Source organism: Ixodes scapularis, unplaced genomic scaffold (assembly GCF_016920785.2).
Source record: "Ixodes scapularis isolate PalLabHiFi unplaced genomic scaffold, ASM1692078v2 PGA_scaffold2__306_contigs__length_199485367, whole genome shotgun sequence".
NCBI classification, from domain to species: domain Eukaryota; kingdom Metazoa; phylum Arthropoda; class Arachnida; order Ixodida; family Ixodidae; genus Ixodes; species Ixodes scapularis.
Window position 1 is genome coordinate 157,041,664 of NW_024609857.1, and position 18,756 is coordinate 157,060,419.

The 18,756-nt window shown below is 44.8% G+C and overlaps 1 pseudogene; it reads right to left on the minus strand.

The window, feature by feature from the left end:
• The window catches only part of LOC115314772, a 163,538-nt pseudogene that overhangs the window by 70,780 nt on the left and 74,002 nt on the right, over positions 1–18,756 (minus strand).

Consider the following 18,756-nt stretch of genomic DNA (forward strand, 5'->3'; position numbering starts at 1 on the left):
TTTCGTATTTCCTTTACTGTATAGTAAATCATTTTCATTATCACTCTAACATTTTGGTGAAGGTGGACGCCAACCCACTACCACGCAACTGCCCACGCTGGACCTCCGGAGGCGCCAGCTTCCTTCCCTGGACGTCGAGAGCTCTACAGACACAACATCCACCGAGAGTCACCCATCCGATCCAGCACATCCCCAACCCTCCGGACATATCTACCTAGACCTCGTCGATTGCGGGCGGTGAACCCCCACAAGACCCTCCCTCGTAGGCTGAGATGTCTCGTTACACCATATCTGAAAACTCTGGTCAAACCGCTCAAGCCGAATTCAGGTCAAAATCTCCATCAAGACGAAATGTCCATCCAGTCAAAATGCCAAATATTGGTCATTTTGACTCTACGTACATTTCGTCTCGATGAACATTTAGACCTGGATGGACATTTCGACTTTAAATACATTTCGCCTTGATTGTAATTTTTACTCTATGGACATTCTGACTTGATGAACACTTCGTCATTAAGGACACTTTGACCCGTTACACAGTTTACCTCGCTGGCACATATTTTAAAACTGGTGCTGATACCGACTTGCATAGATGTGTCTATATACACAAACGCGTTCTTGCATAAACGGTCGTAATCTGACCGCTTATTCAATTCTGAGTAACTTTTTAATGTTGTGACAAACCACGTTTTCTTCTGTTGGTAGTTTAGGAGAAACAGCTTTTTATATATGAAAAATGAAACGACATTACGGCCCGCTCAACCTCCACCAAAACGTGCCCTTTGGTTGGAACAAAGATGCCGAATGTTCAGAAAATAGTGCTAGTGCTTCTAAAACGTGTGAGCGATTAAAACAAAATATCCATGAGAAAATAGGGCGCGTTTGGTTGATTTCAGTTTAGCAAATATAGAGATTCAAAAACCATTACGAACAGCTGGTCCCGCAAATCATTTATCCAAGCTAATGAATGCGTATCATACCACTCTAAACCTCGAAAATTTGTTGGAGAAATTCGCCAGATATGGAACTCGCAGAAAAAAAACTCTAGTTCACAGTATGCGCGTTCTCTGTTTACCGTTAATTCAACATTAAGATATAGCAAACTGCTGGAGCTACGTCTGGCAAATTTTGATTATCTTAGTGTTCAGACAAACAGGGTTGTATCCCTTCGAACGGCCTGCGTACTTATAGTATCTATGGTTTGATAGGGCTATAAATGCCCCAAAATTGCTGCAAAGGTTTTGCCATTTAGATTAGATAATGTCAAGAATAAGTAAATACAAATATAAAAAAGCACTCGAGAGTACTTTCCTGGGTTTAAATGACTGGCAACACGTTTCTGGACCCTGTGTTAATTTTAAAATTTGGAACACTAATGAGCTAGCTTCGGCTGCAAGTGGACGAGCTGCACATATTAACGTATGTAGCAGATACTTTTAAAATGAAGCTCCAGAAGAAATGGCTCATTGTTGCCTCAAGCCACGTCAATCTTCACACCACAAGGTCACCGGAGACAATACGGTACAATGCACCTTAAACTGAACCTTCTACATACTTGGCGAAGTAGAGGGGGTGGACGCTCGTTTAAACACAATTCGCAAAAGGACAATTTGTGGCAGGGCTATTGGTCACATAAGGGAATTCGTCATAGGACACTTCGTCACTGGGTCAATAGGTCAAACAGCCAGAAAAGGGTGGCATGCAACCCGTATGTGTAAAGATAATGTTTCAAAGACAACTTTATTTTTTTGCATATGTGATTTCGGAGCTCTCAGCCACTTTTATTTCCTGAGTTCCGAGTAAGCCCTGTTTAGGAATATTTTTTGTCGGGTTTCCAAAACTTACAAAAACAAAAAAAAAAAGACCAGATGGAAATTTTTACTTGGTTGACATTTCGACCCGGCGTACATTTTGACTCGGTGAGCATTTTAACACTATTGACTTTTCGTCTCGATGGACATTTTGACTCGAAGGGTATTTCTACCCGATTCGGCGTTTCGTCTTGATGAACATTTTGACACGCGTCTCACGCGACCTGTGTAGCATATTGACCCGATGAACATTTTGTCTCGATGTACGTTTTGACCAGAAGCCGCTCAAGCTCCTCTCTTGATACCCTCCAAACCGCGTGACCCAGGAACCTGCACTGGATCCGGTGAACAGGACGTTGAAGAATGGGGTTCGAGTACCACGAACTGGTACTCGATGAGTTTGTCCGCTACAACGCCGCTCTTCCGCACCTCCCGAGCCCAATGCAATTCCAATGGCAACCTTTTAGTATTTTTTCTCAAGAACCACCGGACGGATTGACTTGGGATTGGTTTTATTAGAAAGATAATAAAAAACTGAGTAATAATGCGGCGCTACATTTTTCGATTTGTAAGCTTAAAATGTTTTACAGGAACTTAAAGATGTCTGAAAAAGCCTTTTTTTCTCCGTTCCGTGCTTCATAAACATTTGAAAATAAACCGAGACCTAAATACAAATTTAGGCTCCACAATATTCAGGACCAGAACTTTTTAAATATATCTCTTACAAGACCTTTTTTCCAGAGATTATCGTTGTAATAAATTTTAACTAAGTTTGTAGCCTACCAAAACGTCAAAAAATTCAGCTGTCAGGTGGCGCCATCTATGAGTGAGTCCGCAAAACTTGCTCTTGAAATCGCGCAATGTGTTATTGCGCCCCGGACTACTTGCATCTTCAAGGTCGTTGGGTTGACAGTCGGGATTTTGAGGAAGAGTGCCTCTCGAAACAGATTTGTTTTTCTCCTTTTTTCTTTCTTTTTTTCTTTTTTGTTTGGGGGGCGAAGATATTTTGCGGGTTATCGCGATAGTGAGTAATAGGTTGTACATCGCCCGAGCGCGTCCTTGGGAGGATGTTCCGTGCTTTGTTGGTGTTTTGGGGTCGCACAAATGCTAGTAAAAAGTTTCTTGTTGTTCTTTTTTTCTTTTTTTCTTTGGCGGCGGAGATATTTAGCGGGTGGGTGAGAGTTATTAGTTTTCAATCGCCAAAGCGCGTTATTGGGAGAATGTTCTATTCTTTGTTGGCATTTTGGGTCAAGAAAATGGGAGTGAAAGATTTCACGCTTCAAGCGGTCCTTGCATGAGGACTGAAGTTAGCAAATGCAGGCAGACAAAAGCTACCGAAGGGTCAAAGAGTAGATACTGTCTTACCACTTCTTTCTGTTCGAAATAGGATAGGTGATTTGATCTGGCGATTTTAAATATTCTTCAGAGATACATTTAAAATGTTTACTTAATTTAAATCTGGAAGAGACATACGTGAGTTCGTCGACATTCGCTTTGCATGTCAGCTTGTGGAGGTGGATTTCTACCCAAATAAAACAAACATTGCGAAAAAAATTCAGTGAAGCTAAAAAGAGAACAAGCATTTTGGAAGTAGGCGTGACACTTTGCAATTTGGAAGTTGTGAAAGTCGCGCTGAAGATTCTTTGTTTGACTCGAACCAACACACTCTTGATTCAGTATTTAATGAAATAGAGGCAAATGTATTAGACTAGAACCCGCAAGACTTTTATTATGGTGTTCGTCGATTGCACTGTCTTAGCTGCGATGAGCCCTTGGTCGGCTGTTACTATTGAGCGGCGGACAAAAAATCTCACCGGAGAACGGGCGGCGGAGAAAAGCTCAGCGGAGTGAAGCTCACCAGTGAAATGCTCACTGCAAAATCGACAAATGCAAAGAAAAGCTCATTTATGAAATATTTTGTTACTGTTCGCACTGCGGTGTTTATATTTAACACACACGTCCGCACTTTGCTCAGCACTCACGCGCTTTTTGCGTGTTCGTATATTTGTAAGACCAAGTGTTCTCGTTCAGCCCCAGAAGAAAAGCTTACTTTCTATGAAAAATGGGGAAGACACAGACGAATCTACAGTTTTGCAGAATGCGAACACATGAAAAAGTGAGGAACGCTTTTTTTTTTTTTATAACTTTTACATGGAGACAGGACATTGCCTCAAAGTTGTGTACTACGAAAGGAACAATGTGACCCCCGTCTCGGCACCCGACGACTCCTGGCCCCCAAAAAGTATCAAGTTCGTCTTAGGCCTCACAACCGAAGGAAGTCATTGTTTACTACAAAGCAAAAGAAAAACAGAACATAATATTACCGCGTGCGCGGCTTGCCAACTAGGCAGCTCGCCCGTGGCCTAATAGCCTCGTCCCACTAGAGCGACAAACACCGGTTTTTGTCCGACGACACCACAAAGTTCCGTGTCGCCGATGCTGTCCCACTGCAACGACCGACACCCGCGACAATCGCCGACAATCGCCGACAAACGATCGACGACGGACGAGTTCTTGTCTGTCGTTGGACTTGAAGCACAGCAAGCAGTCCCACTGAGGAACATCTCTCGGAGACAAACTTATTCTCCTCGCCCGTTTGTGCCTTCTGTTGCCTCCCTTCCCACCCTTCTACCCTTCCTCCCGGAACGAGAAGCTTTTGGCGGCCACTCCTCGTTCCCGGCCCCGCAGTTCCGGTCCCTCGATTGCACGTTGTGGTCGCGGGCGCGGCTTGCTCTCTTGCGCCGAGCGGTCGTGTTGCGAAAGGGAATTTGCTGTGGCTGGTTTTTCTCGCGAAAACTTGGTGCGCGAGGTGGTGCTTCAAGACGCCGAAGTCTACGCCCCTGCATCAGGATGGATACACCCATGTACGAGGACTGACCAAAGTAAGACCGTTCACCACGAAGTAGGACACGACGTTCCGCGGCAAGCCATTCCGGCAGACGAGAAACTTGTCATCACGTTTAGTGATAATGGGGATGCCGTATTGTCCACCAAAGAGCACCTGCCCTCGATCATTCGAATATGAAGTTATAAACATCCTCAAAATCAGCGTGAATCTCCGTGGCGCTCACCTAGAATGCCTCGAACGGCCCAAAAAAGGAACGATGCGGGTATTTCTCGCTCGGAAAAAGTTTGGTGTCGATTGTCACGACTGTTTACGGAAGGTCCACAACGGCAAATGAATAGAAGCGGAAGCTTTAATCAAGAAATAAAGTAATCGTCTCTACTTTCACCGTGTTTGTCGGTTCGTTTTATGCCCAAAGAGCAAAACACGAAAACCGCGTCGCCAGACACTGTTTGTCTGTGTATTTTGAAGTGTTTTGTCGACAACTCCAGTCCCACTAGGAAACAAGTTTCCTTGCCCCCGTGTTCTGCGTCGTGTCTGCCAGGTGGGACGGCGGACTCCGACAAACAGGCTGTCTGTCGGTGTCGTCTGTCGCTCGTTGTCGTGTGTCGCTGTCGTTTGTTGCTGTCTGTCGCTGTAGTGGGACGCGGCTAAACGGTTACCGTGCTTATCTTCCACGCAAGTAGCCGAGGTTCGATGCCTGGCCGCGGGTACACCTTTTTTTATTGTTTCTGTAATGTTGCGTTCTGGTAAATTCCAGAACCCTGTTGGGGGTTTATTCGAGGTTAGAACGTTCTGCGCGCCGAACCTTCTACGCCCGTTGTTCCAGAAGCCCACGCGTGTACGTAACGAGCTCCGCGCGGAGAGCCGGAGTCAGTCCCGATCCTTCTGTTTCGCCGACATCGACGCGTTCTATTTTCTATTTTCTTCTATTTTCTTCGCCCCATTAAACGTTTAGTTTTTTCAGTTATTCAACGTCTCATAATTTGTCATTCGTGACTTTATATTTATCCTTTGAATGCAAAGAAAAAACACTATTTACAAAAACGAGAAACGATCTGGCCAGAAACCATGATGTTCGATGAAACGGTGTTCTACGAAACGGCTTCGATGAAATAGACCTATTGCTATATTACCCTAGCATCAAGGATAATGCAGGGATTGGTGTTGCACGCGCCACACGTGCTGGCCTCAGCAGTAAAAACTTTTCTAAAACAAATACCTAAAGCAAATGGCGTCTTGCACGCACGTTCATTAATGCTTTATTTTGGTTACTTACTTCGAACCCTCGAATGCGGTGCTCGGTAAAACATGCTAGAGCATTAGTGGCAATTCACTTTTGCGAAGTGATTAATCGGAACACGTAATCATGGAAGTTATTGTTTTAATATTTTTTAAAGCATATCTTTGTGACTCTAGAACTACGTTTTGATCAGTACGCATATAAGACAGAACACTGTCTAAACTTGTGGTTATTGATTTTTTTGATATTTCGGCAGTACAACATATAGTTCTGATACCGTGCCACTTCGAAAATGCACACCGATTTAGGAATCGGGGTGGCCGTTAAAATCCGGTGCTCTAGAAAAAACGTTGGGACTCTAATGGCTGCTGACGGTATCGGGAACTGGTTTATTTCGTTTCTTTCTTCACACAAGGAGATCATACACTTTTTAGAGTAAGTAGCTTTATTTTTCTAAGCACTGCTTCGCAGTAATGAAACGAAGGCTCTGAGGGGCCGCTATTTAGGACGCAACGCCATTCTGACTTGTGGTAGACTATTTCGCAATATTATGACACGACACATGGCGCATTTCGTTTTGTAATGACGATATCAACAGTCTACATATTATATGGAAATTGTATCGTACGAAAAATCTCGGAACGCGAAGAGCCGAGCCAAATGGATCCAAAGTATCAGGCACGTTTCTAACCGCGTTTTTTTTTTTTTTTTTTTCCTATTTTGGCAAGAATAGGACAAAGGGCACCCTTGGCGATGGCCTCGGAGGCCCACAACACTCCCCGCTATCCTCTTTTTGAACGGACAAAAAACAAAGCCATTCTCGCAGCTCGCAGGGTGGGGGGACAGGATGGGTGGGGTGGGGGGCTTTCAGGGTCAAGCCGTCCGCTGAGAACCGGAACAAAAAGTCGAGCTTTTTCTTTATTTTTATTTGGAAGCAGCACTATATCGCGTAAGCAGTTGAGTGGAAAGGCGTCCTCCCCAGAGCCATCTGGATTCTGAAAAAGTTCCTATCGGAGATGAAATTCTACTGGAGATGAAATTCGGAGATGAAATTCTAAGAGGAGGCAAGCGACAAGGCAATGCGATCTCAAGGCAGAGCGGCCAGGCGAGGGACAGTCTCTCCCACAATTCCTCGCGCGCAGGCCGGGGCGCTTGGTGGATTTTGCAAAAGGTCTATAGGTCCTCGTATTTATTTTGCTGAAATTCGCGACTCCACCGACCTATAGGGGGCGCCACCACCAAACAAACATGGCGGCTGAGTCCAGGTCGCGTCGGCTCGGCCTCGCCGCCTGAATGGGTGGCGCATTCAATTTAACAAATTTTCTTTTGTCGAATGCCCAATTTTATGGGTATTTGAACTGAGACAGTTAACTGTAGCCGGTGCGCATAAACTTGCCGAGTATGGTTTTGTTTTGCCGGTGTTATTTTTTGTTCTTTTCATGTCAAACTTTCGTTTCGGAGACTTCGATCAAAACCGAAACTATGGGCTCCGGAGAAACGGTAATAGACTCTAATTAGTTTTGATCGTCTAAGGAAAGCGGCGAGGGCTACAAAATTGTTCCACCGAGAGTAATTTTTAGCTAACTCGCATGCCTCGACCATGCGACTTATCTGTCCGCGAAATTGAGCTTTTGTGCCTGTCCGCGTTTCGAGAAACAGCTCCAGTCGTGTGCTCGGTCAAGAACGCAGGCTGCAGGAAAATTACGAAAATTAAGCAAGCGCTTCTTGAGCCAGGGAGCATGCCAACTCGCTGGTGCTTCACTAAGCAGCTGATACTCGTATTTCAATTCAGGTTTTAGTAGCAATCGAGAAGTCATTTTGACGAATCTGCTAATTATGTATTATTACTATGGTCCCACTTAAGCGATATTAGTATATTCTTCGGGTTGAACTATGAACTTAGTTAACTAACTATTAGGTGAACTGCTGAATAAAAGTATATTTGACAGGCAGAGAGATACTACTTAAATTTAGCCAAATGGTTCTAGCCGGTAGAACGGAGATGAATGCGGACAAACTGAGGAGAGTCTTCATCGGAGATTCACTCAGACCTCTCTGCATTGAACTTGACTTCGAATCCTGAACGAATGAAATGAGTATTTTTTGTGGCCGGTCAACCTGAGCAATGTAGACGTATATTGCTGCTGGCTTCAACAGGGGTTATAATATAAATATTGGAGGCGCGGTAGATCCCAATGACGTGACAGCTTCTAACTTTGCGAGATATGCGTCCCCCACCTTTTGAAAGCAGATAATTTCCCTCATTAATCATATGCAGCGAGCAGGTTTTCTGAATCAAGTAATTGCGAAATTAGCCCAACTCCTTCAATGTGGTCTTTTTCGGCGAAAAGCCGCCAAGATGAATAGAAAACGCACCGGCCGGCGTTAGTGGCTAAATTAACTTGAAGCTAATCGAGCACAACCAAACGCAAGGAAAGCAGCTATCGAACCTTCCCATTCCCTTGACTGCAACATTGGTGTTTCCTCCAGTGAAACACTTCGTCTGTCGACCTCAGTCCATTGTTCTACATCCTTATAAAGAAACCACTTATCAGTTACCAAGCAGTCGTCACTTTGAATGTGATTAGAGACAGACGAGAAATCAAAACGTTTTTCCGTGATTCCTCCTCATCCAAAAAATTTAAAGCACGCGACCGTGTGTTGTGGAGTAAACGGGCTTTCAAACACGTGATGGAAAGAAACAGTCTACTGAGGCTTCACCACACTAATAAACACTCAGGCAAACTTAAAAAATTTTCGGACCGTCGTCAAATTACATTGCTCGCCCCCGCGCCGACAGCACGTGTCCGCGAAAGCCATCAGAGACGCGGCGGGGCGCGGAGCGACCTGGACCGACTGGTTCCCGGTTTTCCCGCTTGGCGGCGTCCGTTTTGCTGGAGTCGCGAATACTTGCTCCTGTGACGCTCTAGTGCATAAGGTCAAAGCACCCGAGGCAGTGCGTAATACTTTTCAACTGTCGTTGACGATAAAACATTTGTGGGAAGTGCGTAAAATTGTTTACGCACTTCCCACAAAATTGTTAAAAATCAGCTTGCGAAAACCGTTGCTTCCCCCGCCCCTCTCTCTCTTTTTTCTTTTTTCGCGCCACTACAAAAAATAGCGGCCGAGCAACGAAATTCTATCAAAACCTCGCTTCGTAGAGAAAGCACACCAGCCTATAGGGTGAATCTGCCAGGGAGTTTGTAGAAATAAAGGGCGACCATTGAATCTAGCCTCCTGCACATCATGCCCGGGATATTTCCATTTTCCTTCCACGCGATTATAAGGCAAGACGCTCGCACTCTGGCGGGCAATCAGATTAAAAAAACTACCGCTGAAAACCACCCCGTGTACATACTCGAAAACATAATAAGCATCGAATGGGAGTGAACGTAGACGTATAATGATCCGATACAAATTTTCGCTTGATTCCTAAACGAATAATGCCATAGCCAAGTACACCTTCACATCAAATTGTTAGACAGAATTGAAGAGAAGGTTGTGTGTTTCTTGAAGTTGAAAGAGATTTCGGCCCCCTTCTCTCCGGTCCGCTTTTCTATAGGCCCCAAATAACGTGGGCGAATCTTTCCTTTTGTTGCATTTTCACTTCTCCGCTTCCGCAGTTAATGAATGTGGTAGTTTGGTCCAGTGGTTTAGAGCCCACGTTTTGAAAGGAACCGAAAATAAAAACGGACCAGTACAAGGTGGACTATGCAAGACGCTTGAAGACAGCCTGTCGCAATGGAAATGAACTGCTCTAATGTGGTAATTCGGGTCAGTCAGTTCATAATTTTTCATCCCCTTTTGAAAGGCTCCGAACAAACAAGGAACCAGGACAAGCTCTGGTTGTCCCTGCTTTTTATGTCCTTTCGGCGCTCCTCAAAACGCACAGGGTTCGGTTTCTAAACGCTGTTTTTATTTTGGCACGGAAATAAGACAAAAATACGTAATAATTCTTCACACCACTGCAATGCAACAGAGACTTCTATTTTCAGCAAGCTGCTTTCCGCCATGCTTCCATGTCATCCTCCAGGCCGCGAATGTTTGTGCACAGTGATTAAACTATTTACATCTAAATTGACAGGCACTATAAATCTGGTAATTTCTTTTAGAAGCAGCATGTTAGTGCACATGAATTCTCCCAGCGTCTTGCCTTCGAATCGCGTGGAAGGAAAATGGAAATATCCCGGGCATGATTTGTGCAGAAGGCTAGGTTCAATGATCGCCCATTATTTCTACAAACTCCCTGGCAGGTTCACTACCATATAGCCTACTGTCCTTTCTCCAAGAAGCGAGGTTTTGATAGAATTTCGTTGCTCGGCCGCTATCTTTTGTAATGGCGCGAAAAAAAAAAAAAAGAGAGAGAAAGAGGAAACAAACGGTTTTCTCAAGCTGATTTTTTTTTTTTTTTTAGCCATTGCGATATTTTGTTGTCTTTCGGTATGCTTTTGTGGTGTAAACAATTTTATGCATTTCCCACAGATATTTCATTGTCAACGACAGTTTTAAATTATTACGCACTGCCTCGGGTGCGTTGACCTTGCGCACTAGAGCGTCACAGGAGCGCGTATTTCCGCAAAATAAATACGAGGACCTATTTCTCCCTTTGAATCGACCACTTTTGTGGCATCACGACGAACACACTGACTGACTTTGCTCAGTCAGTATGTTCGTCGGTCTTTATCAAGGTCTTTATCAAGTTATAAAACAGTCATCAAGCAAAGGACGAATAAATACGTAAAAGAGTCCAAAATGGAATGAACAACCTATGAGAGGAGATGTGTTTCAAACAGTAATGAAGAGATTAGGGAAAGCCACTTGATTTATAAGTTTCGGAAATAAATGTATTATCGACGACCTGAACCCTTTATTGCGCAAGTCAATCCTTGTGCAGAGACGGGAATGGTTCCAGCAGCCCCGCGATGCCAGAGAGCGGCTGCTGGAACGAACTCAGCATTCCAAGACCCCTCGATCTTCAACGACCGAGCGGCCTCGGACCTGCAGCTCATGGAAAAAAGCGTTCGGTCGCGCTGGCTCCCTCAATCTCGCGGATTGAGCGTGCCCACGTCAACGAGGGAAGACACCTGGACGTCTCAAGGTCGTTGTGGCGCTCGCAGCTAGCCGCTCATTTCGCGGTTTTTGAGGATTATCCCTACAGAAAAAGCCGACACAAAACGAGCCCCTGCCGTCACGTGATTTTTAAGAGAGGGTGAAAAGAGGAGGGCGCGAGGGGCATTTTCCTACCTTGCGGAAAATGGTTTCGTTGGTCGGTCTTTAAAGGGATACTTCAACGAAATTTGAAATATTCCCGTCGTGTTCAAAAATAGGTTAAATACGATCCACAATATCCGGAAATGACAATCACACGTTTGTATTTTGAGCTTGGTGGTTGTATTTTTCGGTATAAACGGCCCACTCTAGCAAGCGCTCGGACAAGGCCCAGCGGAGACCTGGTGACATCCAACGCAATCGTGACGAAGGTCGTCTCAGGACGAGCAAAGCTACGATGAGGCTGACGTCGAGAGGATGGCCTAGTCGTTCCAGCCACCTAAGCGGCTGCTTTTGTACGAATTTTGAGTGACGGGATAATCTTCTGTAATCTTGTAGGGGGACAATAGCGACTTCTGCGGCACACAAAAGGGATTCTCTGGAAGAGGGGAGTTCCTCCTGCCCCTCTTCTCTCGTCGTGGCCGGAGGTGAGACAACCTCCGTCACTAGCTGTCAAGGTTCCTAGACGGGCATTACAAGCGAGGCGTTTGCGACATCCACCAGGTGCTCTTTGATAACCGTTTAATTCGTTTTAAAATTCCTTTTCCTGACTTTTTTAACAAGATATTGGTATGTTCGATGTGGTGCTGCTCCTTTAAACATATATAGACCAGAAAATGAGCGCCGAAATTTCGTTGTAGTATCCCTTTAAGCTCATCCGTCGAAAGGGTCTTCAGCGTCGCGGCAGATATCTTTACCAGGAAACGTGGAAAGATGACTGACGAGAACTTCGAAATGACCTTTTTCAGAGTTCGTTGAAGCGACCGTGGCGCACCCTCGTGGAGATAAATCAAAACGTTTGCGGGCTCAGTCCGTCCTCCCGTCACCCCGTTCGCTTGCTCGACGCGATCGTTTTGGTGCTCTCGTTGTGGAAAGTTTTTCTCGCTGTTTTCCGGCCGTCGTTCTCTACAATGGGCTGATGACGATCCCGGAGGATCGAGTAAAGCAACCGTCTTCGACACTGCGGACTTTATCCGTCTGTACGCTTTTCAAGACGGATGGAGTGCCGCGGCAGCATCGGTACCGGTCGTCAACACAGCGTGCGTCGATCGGTACTTGGCGAAGGACTGCAGACAACTCCGGAAAGGATGGGCCTTCAAAGAAGCCTACGTCAAGAAGGTCATGGTGAACAACTTTGATCCCGACCACACCGTTCACCTTGTAAGGAGCACGTGTGCACCGTCTATGAAGCCGGGACATTACAGGCAACTGATATCGCTTTCCAAGAGCGCCGATATCGTCTAAGCGTCTTGCGGCTGCGTTGCAGTACGAGTTTATTTCTTCGGTAAAACCCGTGGCGATGTAATAATGTGTCTTAAGGATTACAAGATGTGTCAATATTTGTAAGGCGTGAGCCCCATAGTCCCTATCCTTTAGGCAGATTTGTATCAAGATCCGTGTGTGCCAGTCCTTTGATCATATTTTATGCGTGACAGGATAAGTTATCTAAAGAAAAAAAAAACAAGATTTGTCGTCTTTGTCTTTTTTGTGGTACTTCAGCATGCAACTAAAAAAGGCCAAGCTATGTCATCGATCTACTTATCGAACTAGATGACGTGTTGATACAAAATTATGTAGTAGGACTTTTTTTATTCAATATTTTAACGAGTTTCAAGCCTAAATATAAACTATGCAGGTTGAACGGAACATGCCAGCACGTAGCTGGCCTGCTCTTTACACTATGCGACAGTGTAAAGATCTGTTTTCCGTGACAACGGCTTGGCGTCCCGCCTCTTCGCTGCCCTGCTGTACCGTGCAAGCAAACTCGGTGCGGAGGCAGGTGTCGGCTTGTATGTAAACAAGGAGGGAGTGAAGTCCGGGTGATTCTGGCCTCGTGAAGATACCCCTGGGTCGTAAAAATCAGGAACAAAAGCTTTGCTATGAATGACTAGCCTGCACGAAGTATGACGGGTATCTCCTGAGTTCAAACAAATATGAATGAACTAACCTCCAATGAAGTGGACGCTGCAAACACGCGAGTTCGCAGATGGCTGCCAAGGCGTCCCGTCAAAGTTTTGGCGTCGCAGCGCTTGAATCTATTTTTCTCTCTTCTTGAGGTGCGCGGTAAATTTCGGGAATCTAAAGAAACTCACTTTCGGCGTGTTTTTCTTGATGTTTGTACATCCAACAGCCGAGCAGCGGTGAGTCATCGCGACAGTGCCGGACAGACGCGCCTAGCAATGCGAGCGAAGCCAAGCAGCGTACGACGAGAGCCCGCAAAGATGGCGCCTTTCCCTTTCCTACTCTCTCCTCAAGTTCGGGCATGCGCACAAAATTCTCCGAAAAAGGTCAATTCATCGCCGTGACTGTGGATGCACCCCTGACTACCAAAAAAAAAAAAAAATACTCAGAAGGAACGGTGGAAATCTAACTTGAGAGATAATAAAAGCTTACGAAAAAACAAACTAAAATACAAATGTGTCAACACGGCATCCGTTGGTATGTCCGATAAAGAAATGCGTTTTCATATTGGTGCTTATTAGGAACCGAATGACACAGCAATGTGCAATCTAACTAATAGGATTCCGGGAGTCCATCATTTTTGTGGCTTTTCTGTCGCACTCTGTTTTTTTTTTTTTTTTTTTTTTTTTTTACTGTTGTTCATGAGTGTATGTACTGGGAGCGGTAGAAATAAACTTTCAGTTGATAGTCAGCACTGTCGTCCGTCTCGTCTTTACTTTGTCCGTGTCTTGTCGCGCTACTTCAAACCAAGAATAGCTTCTCCACTACGAGTAAATCAGCCAACATAACGGGTGGAATCCTACCATTATGCTTGCCGACGTTATCTTTTACCTCAAAGACCTCATGCATGAGGAAAGAATCACACCCTGGGACATGCGCAAAGAGAAACTCTAGCATCTCTTTGGCGACCCCACTGGTCGCAAACTGTCCCCTAAGTGCAAACTGGCTTCACGTATCCAGTGACCCACGGAATCGTACATGACGTACCAGACATTCCTCCCTTTGCCAGAAAGCGAACCACAACATGCCCGACTCGGAAGAACTTCTCCATGTGCAAACTTGCACGTAACGAGTTACAAGTAACTGATTACTTGTAATCAATTACATCTTATTGTAACTGTTAACGCTTCAATTACTTTTATTTTGAATTAACGTTCGCTATAATTCAAATACCATTTTTTTTGTAATCAATTAGGAGTAATAAATAATATGTTTCCGAAAGAGCCCAAAATATTGAGTTAACGTGTTTTACGTAAAAAAAATCGCTCCGTCTGCCCGTGCGTCACTCTTCAATGTTGCACCAACTTTGGATACTTTTTTTACCCCTAAACAGCTAAAAGAAATACCAAGATACCAGAAGGATTAAAATGTCAACGCGTTTAGGACTCGGAAGCGTCCGCTGAAGCACTGTGCTATCACGGATTGGTACTCAAAGTGTTTGTGCGCTTCAACACCACTTTTCCTTCAAGCGCATCCGTTGAAAGTGTCTTCAGCGTCGCGGCAGATACCTTCAACAGGAAATGTGGGAACTGACTGACGAGAACTTTGAATGGCAACTGCTGTTGAAGCTTAACAAGCAGTGAATGACCAAAAAGAAATAAAATGTAACCACTTTGAACATATGTGTGCATTTTTGATTTCGTAATAAAAAGTTTAAAAAAAGTAACATGGAAAGTAAAGTAATCAATTACATTCTGGTAAATTTTCAACTACCTTTTGAAGCAGTAATTGATTACGGTAATCAGCTATATTTCTGAATAAACTAGATGTAATTGTAATCGGGTATTTTTTTCAGTAACGCTTACAAGACTGCCTGAAAGGTACTGCAGACGACGCCTTTCAGCTTTGAGACTTCAAGGATTGCACAAGGGTGGAGGGAGTTGTCATAGTGTACCGACGCTTTGAAGGAACTAGAAAAAAACGACGGATCACCGAACATTTTGTGCGCCTCCCCAACACGACACCGACATTCATATGGGAAGACAACTTCACATCTGGAGCCATCAAGCGGACCACATAGCAAAACTCATCCTGTCCAGAACTTGAAGCCATGCTCCCAGTTCACACTTTCACCCGTCCTCCTGAACAGCAAGTCATAAAATAAGAAATCAACCGGGCTTCATGTTCCAACACACCCACCTGCACGTCGGAATCCTTCCACACGGTTGGATTATGACTTCTCTCCCCCTAACACTCTATCAAACCGACGTGACCGCGCAGCATGGAGGACATCTGACAACCGACCAATATGCTTGCAATGCAACGCCGTTGAGCACATTGAACGCAACTGCCGCAACCAGTGGAACAGCAACTCACGCACGTTCACATTGAACAGTTATTGGCCCTCGATCGGTCACCAGTTTTTCGCACCTCTCGGTCCCAGTCGTCAAGATGACGGACAGTTCACCGCTCCTCCTCGATATAACCGCTCGCCATCTACATGTCGCCGCCATTCATTGTCCCCGGCTTCCGGGAGAAAAACGATCGACTCAGTCGTTTATAATTGAAATTCAGCTAGTTCGGACCCTCTCCATGGTAACGTACGTGATATTTCATGACCAATATTAGGAAGAGGAGGCAAAGAAATAAAGGTGCGTCTCGTAGCAGCACAAGCTGGTTTATACGTGTCCAGTGACTCCCTTTGAAGGCTATTGTACCCTTATGTGACGGTGAAATCAATATTGCCAATGCGTGAGCGTAGGTGTTCAGACTACGTGGGTCCGCAGCCGATGCTATGGTGCGAATAAAGCCATGTCGCTCGTCTTTTCTGTACGTCTACGATCGCCGGCTCAACCAATCACGCGCAAAAGAAGCGCACTATCACGGCATACTCATAGTGCATGATAGTCGGTAATGGCAAACGCACAAAGGCGCCGAACACCTTCACGGGACGTTTTTGATGCTGCTTCTTTGTTCCGTCGAATCGTAGCGTCGGCTCCGGTTCGACTTAGGGTGAAACTGAGTCTTTCCAGCGCTTTCCACGCTTCTCTCCACGCGGGCAAAAACTGCTGAGTCACTCAACTGTGGACGAATGCACAATGTCTGATATACCAACAACAGAGCTACAGCGCATGCTCAGAAGGCGCTCAGAGCCCAGCAGACAAAGGTAACAGCGTGCAAGAGGCGATTTTAATGCGATAGCTTAGAGTAGCTCGTGTCGCGCCGGCTTTGGTGGCGTGTCGCGAAAATCTTGATTGGTCGATAGGGTCATGACTTCACAGCCACGTGACCTCGCGCGGGAATTTTAAACAACCGACAACGCTCACGTAAAACTGGACGTCACGCTTGGAATGAGAGGGATTAAGAGCATGATATGTCGGCGGGAAATAAAGGTCGCCGCGTGTCTCGATTGATTTCACTTTATAAAGAAATTAATTCGCTTTAAAGAAAAATTTCAAGAATTTTAGGCGGGATTCAAACCCACGACCCTCCGGTTGTGAGACGTGCACGCGACTGATTAGGCCACGCGAGGCACGCTTGCGGGTCCGCCACACTTCCTGCTCGCTGGCAGGAAGAGCACTAGAAGCGATATGAAAAGGCGATGCGAACGGGGCCCGATAACCCCATCACGTTCCACTCTTTAAAGGCAAAACTTAAGCGCCCTCCAAATTTTTGGAAAAGTATGGAGACGAAACGTATAAACATTTCGTCTATAGACCTCTCCATGCACATATTTATATCGGATATTATCCGGTATAAATATGAAAATAGCGCTGCGTGTTATTCGCTTTTCCCGCAGTGCACGAGGCACCACGCTACGAGCCTCGCGCAATGAAATGTGCCGAGAACCGACACCACTCGATTGTAGTTAGTATTCAAACTTGCTTAACAAATGCATAGTCGCTTGTCTGCTTCGATCGTTGTGAAGTCCCCTAAAAGAGAAATAACCTGCAAAATAAATATTTTTAAGCCACTTACTGATACTTCTTGTAATGATTGAGGATTGCTGCTTTGCCTTCTTCGCTGAGGCCATAATATTGTGATCCCCCGCCGGGTTGGGACAAAAGGGAGCCGTCGGGTCTCGCAGGTCTTACCGCGCCCAATCTACAGTTGAAAAATGAAAGCAAAAATGAAGAGCACAAGCAAGTTAACTTGTTCGTTTTTCATGTTCGCGAAGTATTGAATGCTATGATGCCCGGCAAATTGCGGCTGCTTCTATCTACAGGGTGTCCACAACGACGCTTGAAAGAGTGACCTCTTCTAACGATAAATAATTCCTAGAGAAGGGGAACAGGGAGGACAAAGAACAAACACAAATCTACAAACACAGCTAAGTGTCAGGTGCGCGGCTGAAAAAATTCGCCTGGTCCTGGTATCGAACTAGGGATTTCTCCACCTCGTCGTTTCCATCATGTCGTCGTTATCTCGGCAGCGTTTCCTTGGTGGCAATTGGGAGGTACGCCGACGACACAAGTGACCACGTACTTAAACGAGTACGTCACCCTTCCGTCCGCCTCCGTGGCTCTGAGAGTCTGTTTCGGACTCCGGAGCGCAGATTCGAGGGTTCGATCACTGGGCGGTCCCCCAAGGACTACTTGAGGTGTCGATCATAGCCGTAGTTTCTCTGCGACGTAAAACCTCAATATTTCCTTTCACGTCACCCTTCCAAGAGTCATCAATGGGCAGAGCCTGACGCGCTCTTTTTCGGCGCTATTTGTAAACCGAGAGGAGAAACACAAATTTTGTTCGATTACTATCTCTATTTCGCAAATTATTTAAATTGTTCCGGCCTCTCGTGTTACTTCTTGTCAATTTTGCAATTCCAACGTTTCAGTAAAAACCAATCATTAAAGAAGTTAATTAACAAACGTTTCCTAGTTTTTCAACTAACGTTCACGATTATCCCCTCATCTAATGCCCGCCAAGTTCGATAAATACGCGCTGAAGACGGCACTCGTTTAACTATTGCCCCTTTCCTTTTAATATGTACAAATTGGAATCAAACCCTTTGTATAGTGTTATGATTAGTCTGCTGCGCATATGTACTGAGATGAAACAGAAAAGTAAACCGAGGACAACAAATGCAACAAGACGAAACTAACATTATTACAGAAGATATGCATTGGCACACTTCGTTTTGTGAACTCAAAATAACTGATTGTATTTTGTTTAGAAAAAGACGATGCATGTGAAACTTAAGCTTCCCTTATACAGGAGTTGATTTCTTTCTCGTTTTTTGTTGAGTTCCCTAATTGACAATTGTAAAATTTATTTGCATAGCATTATACACACAGGGGTCACTGAACTTCAGGGATTTCACCTCTGTTTGATTATACGTCTTCTACTGTGGTTGCAGCGAATGAATAATGCTGGTCAAGTATAGGTTATGAGTATGAATAAGAATTGTTTCACACAATAAAAAAGAAATATATTTTAAATTATTTATGAGTAATAATACTGCGATTCACTTGGCATTTTCTAGTGCTTTTAGCCGTTTCATGTGAAAATGAATGAAAATCGACTAAACCAATCTGCTAATACGCAAAAAGTTGAATAAAAAATAAGAATGTCAATTTTTTAAACTCAAATAGGTTTTGGCAACACGGGAAACACACGTATTAAAATAATACAAAATAAACATTGATCTGATTATTTCAATGGTTCAACATTATGTTGTCACCCTCATG